The sequence below is a fragment of the Schistocerca americana genome, chromosome X, assembly GCF_021461395.2.
Source record: "Schistocerca americana isolate TAMUIC-IGC-003095 chromosome X, iqSchAmer2.1, whole genome shotgun sequence".
Taxonomy (NCBI): domain Eukaryota; kingdom Metazoa; phylum Arthropoda; class Insecta; order Orthoptera; family Acrididae; genus Schistocerca; species Schistocerca americana.
In genome coordinates, this window is record NC_060130.1 from 204,276,014 (window position 1) to 204,288,486 (window position 12,473).

The 12,473-nt window shown below is 43.9% G+C and overlaps 1 protein-coding gene across 3 annotated transcripts in view; it reads right to left on the reverse strand.

Moving 5' to 3' along the window:
- Positions 1 to 12,473, reverse strand: part of LOC124555794 (acyl-CoA-binding domain-containing protein 5) — a 149,994-nt gene that overhangs the window by 17,939 nt on the left and 119,582 nt on the right. The gene's annotated exons all lie outside the window — the stretch shown is intronic.

Genomic DNA, 12,473 nt, shown 5'->3' on the forward strand with positions numbered 1-12,473 from the left:
TGCGGTAGGTGGGTGGGGTGGTGGGAGCGGGGCCGGCGCGGGGGTGGTGGGAGCGGGGCCGGCGCGGGGGTGGTGGGAGCGGGGCCGGCGCGGGGGTGGTGGGAGCGGGGCCGGCGCGGGGGTGGTGGGAGCGGGGCCGGCGCGGGGGTGGTGGGAGCGGGGCCGGCGCGGGGGTGGTGGGAGCGGGGCCGGCGCGGGGGTGGTGGGAGCGGGGCCGGCGCGGGGGTGGTGGGAGTGTCAGTCCCCAATCCTCCGAAACTAACTATTTAAGCATAGAGCAGATTGAGGCGTGCGTGGCTCGTCTTCGTGCTATCTCTTATTTAACATCCTGTTTTCACCGTACTACCACCTCGTTACGTTAATTTCAATTACTGATGTCACTAAGTTCCTGCCTTGCCGGCCCGTGTGCGGCGGCAGCAGCAGCAGCAGCAGCAGCAGCAGTGCTTATCGATATAGGCCTTGCCATATTATTTTTGCTGGACTGCTATTACTTCCAGGTTATTGTGCGTCGTCGGGTGGAGTTGGAACACGCCAGCAGTGGAGTTCGGACTAGCCAGTCGGAGAGTTGGGATACGGCAGAAGTTCGGTCAGGTTGGAGCGGCAGGGAAGTTTGGATAGCCACGACTCGCCCGACGGTTGCCGACACACATGGCTTCAGTGGGGACAGACTCTGTTGATCGTCGGTTGGTCGTCTTACATGACGACGTGTATTTGCTCGCTGATCACTTATGGGTCAGCAGTGTGTGTCTCAACTCGTGGTTCGTCCTTGTGATTGTACAGTCACTGCTTTATCATTGGTCGTATTCTTTGTCCAAGTGTTTGTGAAATTGTGTGTAGCACGTGATGTCGACGGCCCCGCTATTTCAGTGCTGTATCTGTGCTGATGTGTAGCAGTTGGTTGGTTGGTGCAGTCGCATTGTAGCTCCAGTGGGGCATGCAGCACCAAGAAGGCACGGATAGCCATCACTCGCCAATGATTGCCAACACACATGATTTGAGTGGGGACAACGTTGGTTGATCGTCGGTCGATCATCTTGCCGGATGGCGTGTTTTTGGCCATTGATCGGTTGGCTGTGTGTGTGCTGACTCATGATTCGTCCTTATTATTACACGGTCACTGCCATTGGCATCGTCTAGTTCTTCATGCAAGTGTTCGTGAAACTGTGTGTAGTTTATGTGGTTTTGACTGACAAGTTAATTTAAATGTTGTCGGCGTACTGGCTCTGGACTGGTTGGTTGGTTGGTGTGGAGTAGCGAGGAAGGACAGGATAGCCATCACTCACCCGACAATTGCCGATACACACATTTGAGTGGCAACAACCTTGCTTGGCCGTTTGGTCGGTCACCTGATTAGATGACGTGTATTTGGGTCATCCACCGCTTATGGGTTGTCTGTGATCCATTCTTGTTGTTGTTCCAGTCTCTGCTGTTAGCATCATTTGAGTGTTTGTGCAAGTGTGGAGCGGAACTGATCTTGATCATTGGTCTGTTGACTGTTTGTCGGTTGGTTTGTCGTCAGATTGTGAATGGTTGGCCCAACTGCCTGTCTCACCTAAGCGAGCGTTAGTGTTTGAAATCCAGGCCGACCCTCTACCATCTGAGTGCCCTTGGGTGTACTGCCCCTTTTTTTTATTTGTTGTTTGTACTTGTATGGCCTCTAGCCGATTTTTTAAAAATTAAGGTTATTTTGCCCTTAAGGCGTAAGATTCTTTAAGCTTTCAGCCTAATTTAAAGAACTGTTTCACATAAGACCTTTGGCATTTTAAAGGTTTTAATGTTACTGAATTTGAAGTGTTAGGCCTTCAGCCGATTTGAATTTAACTTGTTTACTCTTTAAGTGTCTGATTCTTTGGGCCTTCAGCCTAACTGAAGAACTGTTTTAAGATAAGGCTTTGCCTTTTAAATTTCTGTTTTGGTTGAGTTTTGCCTAATTAAGAACTGTTTTATGTAGGGCCTTTGTTTTTTATTTATTAATATTTTTTTAAAATTTAATGTTGTTTAGCCTTAACTGTTTGACTTTCAGTCGATCTTGAATTTAAGTTCTTTTGCTCTGAAAATCTCATATTCCTTTGGCCTTCAGCATAAATAAAGAAAGAACTGTTGTAAGATAAGGCTTGTCTTTTAATTTCTGATTATGCTTGCTTTTAAAATTATTGGCCTTCTGTAGTTTTTAAAGTGGTATTGCCTTTGAGACATGAAATTGTACGGCGCGTGCAGCCTGTGATCAGGTTCCAAAGACGAAAGCTGTTTTTGGTTAAAAAAAATTCTTGATCAAGTAAATAAAGTCGTATGTTACAGTGTAACTGACAGCCACTTACTTTGGCCCCTTTCCACAATTTATACTGCATGTCCTTTCCTGCGGGTTTAGCAGGGTGTATCACTGGTAGCAGAGCGCGGTTACGCTTGTGCTTGCCGCTCTAGTTGCTGTCAGTTTCACTCTTGTTCTGTTTTTGTGTTCTGTGACACCATACTGTTTTGGCTGTTACTTGTTTCAGGTGCTTATCGTACAGTCAAACAATGTAAAAAAAAAAGTATTGACTACAACTGAGATATACATGCCAAGCACATTAATCTGTGAGTAGGTGTGTGGATGCATAAAGTGCACCAAACACAAATAAAACTGGTTTACAGCATTCTCTTGTTATTTCACAATTGCAAGCCCATACCATTCCTTCATTATTGCTTCAGCTAACACTGTGATAAATTGTAGGTCAGAAAAAAAAATTATGATCTGTGCAAGAAAATAACCCACATTATGAGCTAGCAGGACCATCCCACACTGAGACATTTGTCTAAGAGATAGCGAGTGAGTGAATAAGCAGTTGGGTAGGATCTGATGCAACTGCACTGCTTAATGCTTCAAGTGGGTCATTACTATGGGGTAACATCTGTCTGTGGCAACAAGATGATATGATGTAAGTTTATTTTATTGTTGTTAATTAAACTAAGATTAAACTATGATTTTCCTCTTACATGTTTATCTCAATAATAAAGACAGTTATTTTTACATGTGTGGAAGGTATGCCACGTGCCCGGCCACGTTATGAAAATTGGTGTGCCCGCTCGAGTGTTGATACAAGATGGAACTGATCCACCATGTTACATGAAACATGTCACAACACTGTTGCAGAAGCAATAAAACTCATGCCCAATTTAAAAAATGCAAAATCTCTGACATTGGTGATGTTTCACAGAAGCTTGAAGTTTAATGTGGACTTCAATGCAAGATGCTTTTGAAAGTTTCCACAACAAAAATCTCAAAATATGGCACTAAATCCAAAGAGATTCTGGTTGTATAATGGGACTTGAATGAGTAAGTAACCCTCTGGTCACCGTGTGAGGCTGGTTAAATCCGATAACTTGACTTTCAGGTGGCAGGTTGCATTGTCTAGGAAAAGGAGAACTTGGTAATTTCCTTTTTCCATTTTGCAATTCAAAGAGCCCAGCCACTCTTCCATAAGACCACTGCCTTTTTATTGCATTGTCATGTGGCTGATAGCATACCGACAGCTGTGTTTTTGAAAGAGCAGGGTTTTGCCGCATTTCCTGTCACCAGTGGCTTTTCCATTTCACCTAACATATTTCCACACAGCAGTATAGTGAGTCTTTCCTTCGGTATTTTTCTGCCAAGAGAGGAGGAAAACGGTGCTTCTTTTCACCTCAAATTGCTAGAGATTTTGAAGGTAATGCATGATAAAACAGTCTCATTTCATCAGCACTGAACACACATTTCGGGTCATAATTTGCAATTAGGTTGTGCAGTATTGTCTTCCTTTCTGTTGTTAAGTTTTCCGCACATCCTTAGCTTCCCCAACACTTCATTCCACACAATGTTGTGTCTAGCTTTCAAACTGTCCAGTCATCCCTTGGATACCTTAAACTCCGTATTCCCAAGCTTTCAGCACCTCACAATGCGCATGCAGAAGAAATGTAAATTTTTCACTTCCTCATTAATTTCTTCATTCCTGTCTTCTTTGCCTTTCTTTTCATTCGCTTGTTCCTTTTCATCCATTCATAATGTATCTTATCCTTGTTTCTTAAAGTTTTATAAATTTGTATTTTACCATTTTTTAATTGCAACATCATTTTGACCACACAGTTTGTCTTTCCCACTTGCCTCAATTATCTCAGTCTTTTTGATAAGTCAGAGACACATACTTTTTGTTCAACATCATGGTGTCAGTGAAAGTGCTACAAGTCAACTGAATCTGGCAGAAAATAATGAAGGTAGTACATTTCTTTGGAGTGCTTGACCTTGCCGGGTAAAGCCATTGTTTAATAGAACAACAATCACCTCTTTCTCAGAATAGCTTTGTCAGGGCTGTATGATCTTCGTGTTAAAGTAACATCCTAGTATAGACAAGGCCAGTGATCTTTCTTCAGTGGTAACATCGGTCACCGAAGTTAAGCGCTGTCTGGCTTGGTTACCACTTGGATGGGTGACTGACTGGTTTGCTGATCACTGTTGGCAAGTGGGGTGAACTCATCCCTTGTGAGGCATACTGAGCACGCTATTTGATTGAGAAGTAGCAGCTCCAGCCACAAAAGCTGACAACAGCCGAGGGAACGGATGTGCTGATCACATGTCCCTTCATATTCACATACAGTGACGCCTATAGGCTGAGGATGACATGGCGGTCGGTCAGTACCATTAGGGTCTTCCAAGACCTGTTCAGTCTTGGAAGAGAGAGAGAATAGACAAGAATAACTAAGGTATACCGTAATACAGTAGTAATGAATGAACTTTTTCTGCATCATACAATGAATTATTAACCACGTCTTAAACTTTGCATTCTATTTCTGCAGTAGGCCTGTTCTGGCTTATACAAAAAATAAGCATATAAAAGTATACTGAATGCATTTGGACTGAAATATCCGTACAGTTTGTCCAGATTTCTGAATTGTACATGTTCTGCTTTGATCAGGTTTTACTGTAACTGACTGGAAGTTATCTAGTGAAACCTAAGTGATTTTATAGGCCCTTTGCTGGCATTAATCTATATAAATGATTTAGGAGACTATCTGAGCAGCTCTCTTAAGTCTGCTGGCAGATTATGCCATTGTCATACTTTATGGTTTTCATAAGTGAAGATTGTCCTATAGAAGATGTGGACATCTGGCACAGAGAGTAGAGAAGGAAAATTACACAAAGCTGTATGTATACAATTCTCTGATTTCAGATATTATGTTTAGTTGACAAAGAATGAACATTTTTTCATTTTTTCATCAAATGATGAATAGGTGTGATCCACATGTATGACAATAGCACTTAGCACATAGGTAGACCTACTGAAAATGTTTTTGCTTGTATCAGGTCTTAATCTGAACTTTACTTTTCTCTATTGCAGCATCTGAAGATGATCATAAATGAAATCTGGTCAATATCCAACTAGAGTTCAATTCTCAAGTTGTACCATGTATCACAGCCACATAAAGCTGTGGGTCACCCTATTAGTGACTGCACCACAGATTGGTAGGACATAAGAGGAAAGAGACTACAATAAGGGTATCAGCATCAAGCTTCATTATTCACTCACTGTCCATATTTTCCATATTATTATTATTATTATTACATATTGTGCATATTCTACACACAAATATAGAAGAATTTTTATGCTCTTACGGTTTACCCTTTGAGCCGACTTTGGCATCCCATCCTGACCAAGCCTGAGAGAAACTACAAAATTTATATATGAAATATATGTGGGGCATTTGAAAAGTCCATCCAAGGTCCGAGAGATGGCACCACCAAGCGTATCGAGGTCATGTTCAGTTAGTAGCATCTTTGGAAAGAATTCACACCAAGTTACAGCCATATTGGTCTATTTCTTTGTGTTTGGCATTCGTGTGAATCAAGGAAGTAGAGTTATTGTCAAAAATGGATGCAGTAGAATTTCATGTGGTGATTAAACATTATTTTATGAAAGGCAAAATGCCTCAGGAGACTAAAGAGAAGGTTGATAAACATTACGGTGACTCTGCACCTTCGATTAAAACAGTTTATAAGTGGTTTCAAAATTTTCAGAGTGGCCATACGGGCACAAGTGATGCTGAACATTCTGGACGCCCTGTGGAGGTTACGGCTCCAGAAATAATTGATAAAATCCATGATATTGTGATGGATGACAGAAGAGTTAAGCTGCGTGAGATTGCTAGTGCTGTGGGGATCTCAAATGAATGAGTACATATTTTGAATAAACATTTGGACATGGGAAAGCTATCCACAAGATGGGTTCCACAATTGCTCACACTGGACCAAAAACGGAATTGTGTGAAGTGTTGCAAGGATGGTTTGCAGCTGTTTAGGAAGAGTCCACAGGACTTTAAGCATTGTTTCGTCTCTGTGGATGAAACATGGATACATTACTATACTCCTGAGACCAAACAACAATCTAAACAATGGGTTACCATGGGAGAATTTGCGCCAAGAAAGGCGAAAAACCAGTCCTTCAGCCTGAAAGGTTATGGCGACTGCTTTTGGGATTCGAAAGGGATAATCCTCATCGACTATCTGGAAAAGTGTAAAACTATTACAGGTGCATATTATTCATCATTATTGGACCATTTGAAAACCGAGCTGCAAGAAAAATGCTGGCGATTGGACCATAAAAAAGTCCTTTTCCATCACGACAATGTACCAGCACACACCTCAGCAGCTGTGGTCGCAAAATTAATGGAAATAGGTTTCCAACTCATTTCACATCCCCCCTATTCTCTAGACTTGGCTCCCTCTGACTACTATTTGTTCCCCAATTTGAAGAAATGGCTGGCGGGACAAAGATTTTATTCAAACGAGGTGACTGCAACAACTAATAGCTATTTTGCAGACTTGAACAATTCCTATTATTCGGAAGGAATCAACAAATTAGAACAGCGTTGGACAAAGTGTATAAGTCTAAAAGGAGAATATGTTCAAAAATAAATAAAAAGGTTTACCCCAAACATGTAAGTAGTTTTTATTTTTGCACAGACTTTTCAAGCGCCCCTCGTATAACTACAAAATGTTTGCAAGATCACACGTTTCTCGATCCAGGATGTACACAGGGTGTTCATTGTAACTGAAGAAATTGAAATATCTCAAACACTATGTATTGGATAAAAAAAAGTTATAATTCCAATTTGTTTGTCTCTGAAGGGGACATCCAATGATACCACACTTGGCTTGCCACACCATTCCACGCGTGGTTGGCGGGGCACAATTTTGGTATCTTTAATGGAAACCCTCTCCAGTCTTGGAAACTGACATAGGACTGGGAGAATGGTGTGCTGACCACATGCCCCTCCATATCTGTATCCTGTGATGCCTATGGGCTGAGGATGACACAGTGGCCGGTCGGTACCATTGGGCCTTCATGGCCTGTTCGGGAGGAGTTTAGTTTTTTAAATGGAAACCCTCATTTTTTTTTATAGCAGATTATAATTCTAATGCAAAATCTACATAAGTTTTATCTGAAGCATTTTCTTCATTTCATTACATATGGCACTGTAATCAGAGGAATAGAAATGGGTACACAATCGTAATTTATGACGTCCACCTAAAAGCTGCAAGTGTAGGACAGTCCAGTAATTGGTAACTTACTATTGGAAACACCATTCACACCATTGTATTCCTCCAACATATCTAACAGGGGACTACTCGAAGCACCACCTTGGCCATGGAGCGAACTACGAAGTATCACAACATGCAGTACACTACGACTGGTGCTCCATATTGTGTAGACGTATAACAGATAGCGGCTCTAAACAAGACAATACTCGTGCAGCATTTATTGCCTGCATACTTGCCAATCATTTGGAGAACAGATGTCCAAGTGAATATTGTAACCATAGAAGAAAAAAATTGAAATAATCCTGATTTACAGAGGATGTAGGAGAAATGGGGAGGCTGCTGTTGCCTTGTATGCTGAGCGTTTTCCAGAGAGAGCTCACTCTCTTTCATTCTTTTACAAGGTTCTGAATGCCTTTGTGTCTAATAACACTGTAGAGACTCTCAAAAAGAAATGAGGCAAACTTATAACAGGAGAAGCTAATGAAGTAACTGAGTAGCGGCAGTGTATAACAACCCATGGATAAGTGCCTGACAATTACAGTGCAATTCTGGTACATCTGTAGGTAGTATTGTCACAGTACTATACTCTCATAAGTATCACCATACCACACGTCACTGCATCAAGAACTTCATAGCACTGATTTCCATAACCGGTCAGTATTTTGTGTATGGGCACAGCAATAAATCCAAACGACCCTCATGTTCTTTGCTGAGGTATTATTTTCTGATGAGTCTACATTCACAAACCATGGTAGCATTAACAGGCACAACATGCATTACTGGAGTGTAGACAATCCCCTCTGGTTACACCAAGTTGGAGGTTGGATGCTTAAAGGGACCAAGCTACTGCGTCATCAGTCCCTTTGTCCTCTAACAGACAGCTTTATACGACTGTAGACCAGACAGCCTACCATGCAATACCCAGGGGACAAAAACCACCAAGGTCTACCAATTTCAGTGGTAAAGGACAAGAAGAAGAAAGGGAGACAGTGGAATAAAGGAAGCAAGGTGCCCCATCTAGGAAGTAGCCGGAAGCCCCTGAAAGCAGAGTGCAATGAGGGGACATACATCGCCCAGCCCCCGTGACTTACCAGAGGTACTCTACTTCGGAACTGCCTTAGAAAGACTAGCAACAAGGACAGTGCAAGAGAAGCGCACAGAGACAAAAGACGAATAAGTCTAACAGACCACACAAGATGGGGGAAGAAGAGTAAAAGAGTAGGTAGGGTAAGGACAGAGCTGGACCACTGAGCCCAGGCATATGCAGCCCAGTCTGGGCAGAAGAGGCTGATAAGGTTAAGCAGCTCTCCTTTGCAGAGAGTGGTAGAAGCCTGCTTCACGAATAAAATGTAAAACAAAGTCAGCCACTGGGGCATCATCTCCTAACACCAGGTGTAGCGAGTCAAGGATATTGAGAATCCACCCCAGGGTAGCTAGGTTGTGACAGTCCAGCAAAATGTGGACCACCGTCAAATGGGTGCCACAACAACAGTGGGGTGGGTCTTCGCTATGGAGGAGATGACCATGAGACAGCCAAGTATGGCTGATGCGGAGCCAGCAAAGGACAGTAGAGTTCTTGAGAGAGGCCTGCATGGAGGACCTTCACCTATTTGTAGTCTCCTATATCACCCATAGTTAGTTTGGTGAAGTCAGAGTGAGCCATTCCATAAACTTGACAGTGTAATATCAATCGGAGGCCTGTTTCATGTTCAAGGGCACACAGGGAATCCTGGATAGCAATGACCCAGGGATGGCAAGAGTAGCTCTAGTTGAGAGCTTGCAAACTGCTCAAGGAGTCACTGCACATGAGAAAGGACCCACCAGTGCAGGAACGGATATGCTCAAAGAGCTCGAGGGATGGCTAACAACTTTGCAGTGAAACACTACAACCATTTCGCAAGGAGAGGAGGTCAATATGTCATGCATGAGTATGAGCAAAGCCTACACAAACAGAAACCATTGATCCATAAATGTAGACGACTTCTGAACCAAGGGATGTGCCAAGGATAGAGAAAAATTGGCGGCAGAGGGTCTTGGTATGAACCGAGTCTTTTGGACCGGTAGTTTGAATGATTAGGGGAGCAGCGAATGTTGGTAGCATAATTGTCAAGCTGTTGTTGGCAGCAATGGAGGAACCCCAGCCTCCAGGAGTAAGCTGTTCACAAGGCTAGTTGAAAAAGCTCCTGTCACGAGCCGAACCCCACAGTGGTGTGTCGGATCCACTGTCCAAAACACTGAGGGTAATGCAAAACCATATGCCAGACTACCATAATCAAAGTGGGAATGTATCAGGGCTTTGCAAAGCTGCAGAAGGGTGGTGCAATCTGCACCCAGTTGGTGTTACTGAGGCAGCAAAGTGTATTAAGGTGCAGCCAGCACTTTCGCTTAAGCTGACGAAGATTGGGAATTCCTGACAATGGATAATTTCAGATCAGTCCTAAAAAGTGATAAGTCTCAACCACAATGAGCAGTTGGTCGTCAAGGGATAGTTCTGGTCATGAGTGACCAGTACGACATCGACAGAAGTGCATGACGTGAGTCTTGGTGGCAGAAAATCGAAATCCATGGGTGAGGCCCCATGCCTGTGCATTTGCAGTTGATGTTCAGCGACACCAACACTACAGGAGGAATAGTAGAGGCAAAATTTGACAGCATACAAGGAGGGTGATACTGAGGACCATACAGCTGCTGCTAGACCATTGATGGCTACTAGAAAGAGGCACACTCAGGACAGAGCCCTGCAGGACCCCATTCTCTTGGATATGGGGGTACTGTGGAAAGCACTAACTCGAACCTGGAAAGCACTGCATGACACAAATTTTAGGATTAAAATCTGGAGCAGATCTCAGATGCTTCACTCATTTAAGGTAGCAAGAACGTGATGTCATGTGGTGTCTTAAGCCTTTTGAGATTGAAGAATAGGGCTATAAGGTGTTGACGATTGGCTAAAGCTGTTCAGATGGCAGACTCCAGGTAAACCAGATTATCAGTAGTGGAACAGCCTTGGTGGAAACTGCCCTGGGACAGAGCCGGAAGACCTCGAGACTCAAGGAGCCAACACAGATGCCGGCTCACCATGTATTCACGCAACTTACAGAAAACATTGGTAAGACTTATTAGGCAATAACTGTCTATCCCTAGAGCAGTACTGAGCCAATGGTGGTTTCTCCCCATTGCGTGGGGAACTTGCCCTCGCTCCAGATGTGGTTAAAGATGGCAAGGATATGATGCTGACGGCCTACTGGTAGGTGCTTGATTATTTGGATGTGGATGTTGTCTGGCCCTGGGGCTGTATCACAGCAGCGGGCAAGGACACTGATGAATTCCCACTCGCTGAATGGACCATTATATGGCTCCAGGTGGCATGTTGTAAAAGATCATTTCTTTTGCTCCAACTGCTGTTTTAGGACATGAAAGGCACGTTGATAATTCTCAGACACAGGCATTTGATCGTAGTGTAGTGCAAAATGTTTGGTGACAGAGCCTGGGTCAGTGTAAACAGTGCCATTCAAGGTAATATCAGACACACCCACAGGTGCCTGTTATCCATAGACACACCTGATCTTAGCACAAACCTGTGAAGGAGAGGTACACAGTCCGATGATTGAAACATACCATTCCCAGCATTTTTTTCATTAGGTGGCGGACCCGGGCATGGGGCCGCTTAAAGGTGATTGGCTGCTCCATTGATGGGTACCACTTATGGCATTGGAGAGCCCTCCTATAATCTCAAATGGCCTCTGCAATTTCAGAGGACCACAAATATAATATTTTTCATTGGGGTGGGCCCAAGGAACAGGTGATCGCTAAATCAGCTGCCGAAATAAGGGTTCAGTTGTATTGTGGACTGTCTTATTGATGTCTCCATGTGGCAGGGAGTGAGGGTCAATAGCAGAGGTTAAAGCATCCCAGTCAGCATGAGAGCCCATATGGGCAGTGTCCAGGTGAGTGACACTGAAGGAGGGACAGGAAGATTGGGAAGTTGTTAGTACCACACAGGTCATCCTTGACCCCTCCAGTAGATGTGTGGCAGAAGACAAGGGATGGAAATTGAAAAGGCTCCGTGTGCTACACTGGAGTATGTGAGGATACCAATTTCAGGAGGCAAAGGTCAAGTTGCACCAGTAAATTTTCAAGGTCCTTATTGTGGCCAGTGACCATGGTTCTGCTCCACAAAGGGATGTGGGCACTGAAATCACCCCAGATTAGAAAATGTGGGGGCGAGCCAAGGAACCAATGCAAACAGTATGTTCTGAGACACTTCAACATTGGGAGAAAGGTAAACATTGCAGATGGTAGTATCTTGAAATGCCTTTACCGAACAGCCACAGCCTCCAAAGGTGTATTAAGAGGCACAAGTTCACTATATGGAGTCTCTGGTACATATGTGCAAACTCCACCTGACATCCTGTCATTGGTAACATGATTATTATAATATCCCTGTTATCCACGAAGGGCCGGTGTCCATGCTACTGGAAACCAAGTCTCCTGAAGGAAAGTCCAGAAGGCAGGGGAAGTGCTTAAAAGATGTCGTAGCTCAGCCAGGTAGTGGAGAAATTGCTACAATTCCACTATAATAATGTTGTCGATGTACAGTGAGGCCATGAACGGACCAAGAGGACAGATTATGGCTTACGGTCACCTGCTGTCACTGTCTGAGGGGTTATGACATCAATATACATAGGTTCCAGGTTTCATTGTGTGGAGCGAACCGGGGCCTCAGGGGCCACCGGAGTCTCCGCCTCGGTGGAACAGGCAGGATCTGGTGGCATGAGGCCACTGGAATGTCCTCCTTATTGGAGGACTTTTTCTTGTCTTTCCTATCGTTAAGAGGATTTCGATGACTGCAAGGGCTTCTCTGAATCAGTTTCAGGTAAAGAGGATGATCGCAAAGCCTTGCAAAGAGCAGCCTGGGGCTCCTTCA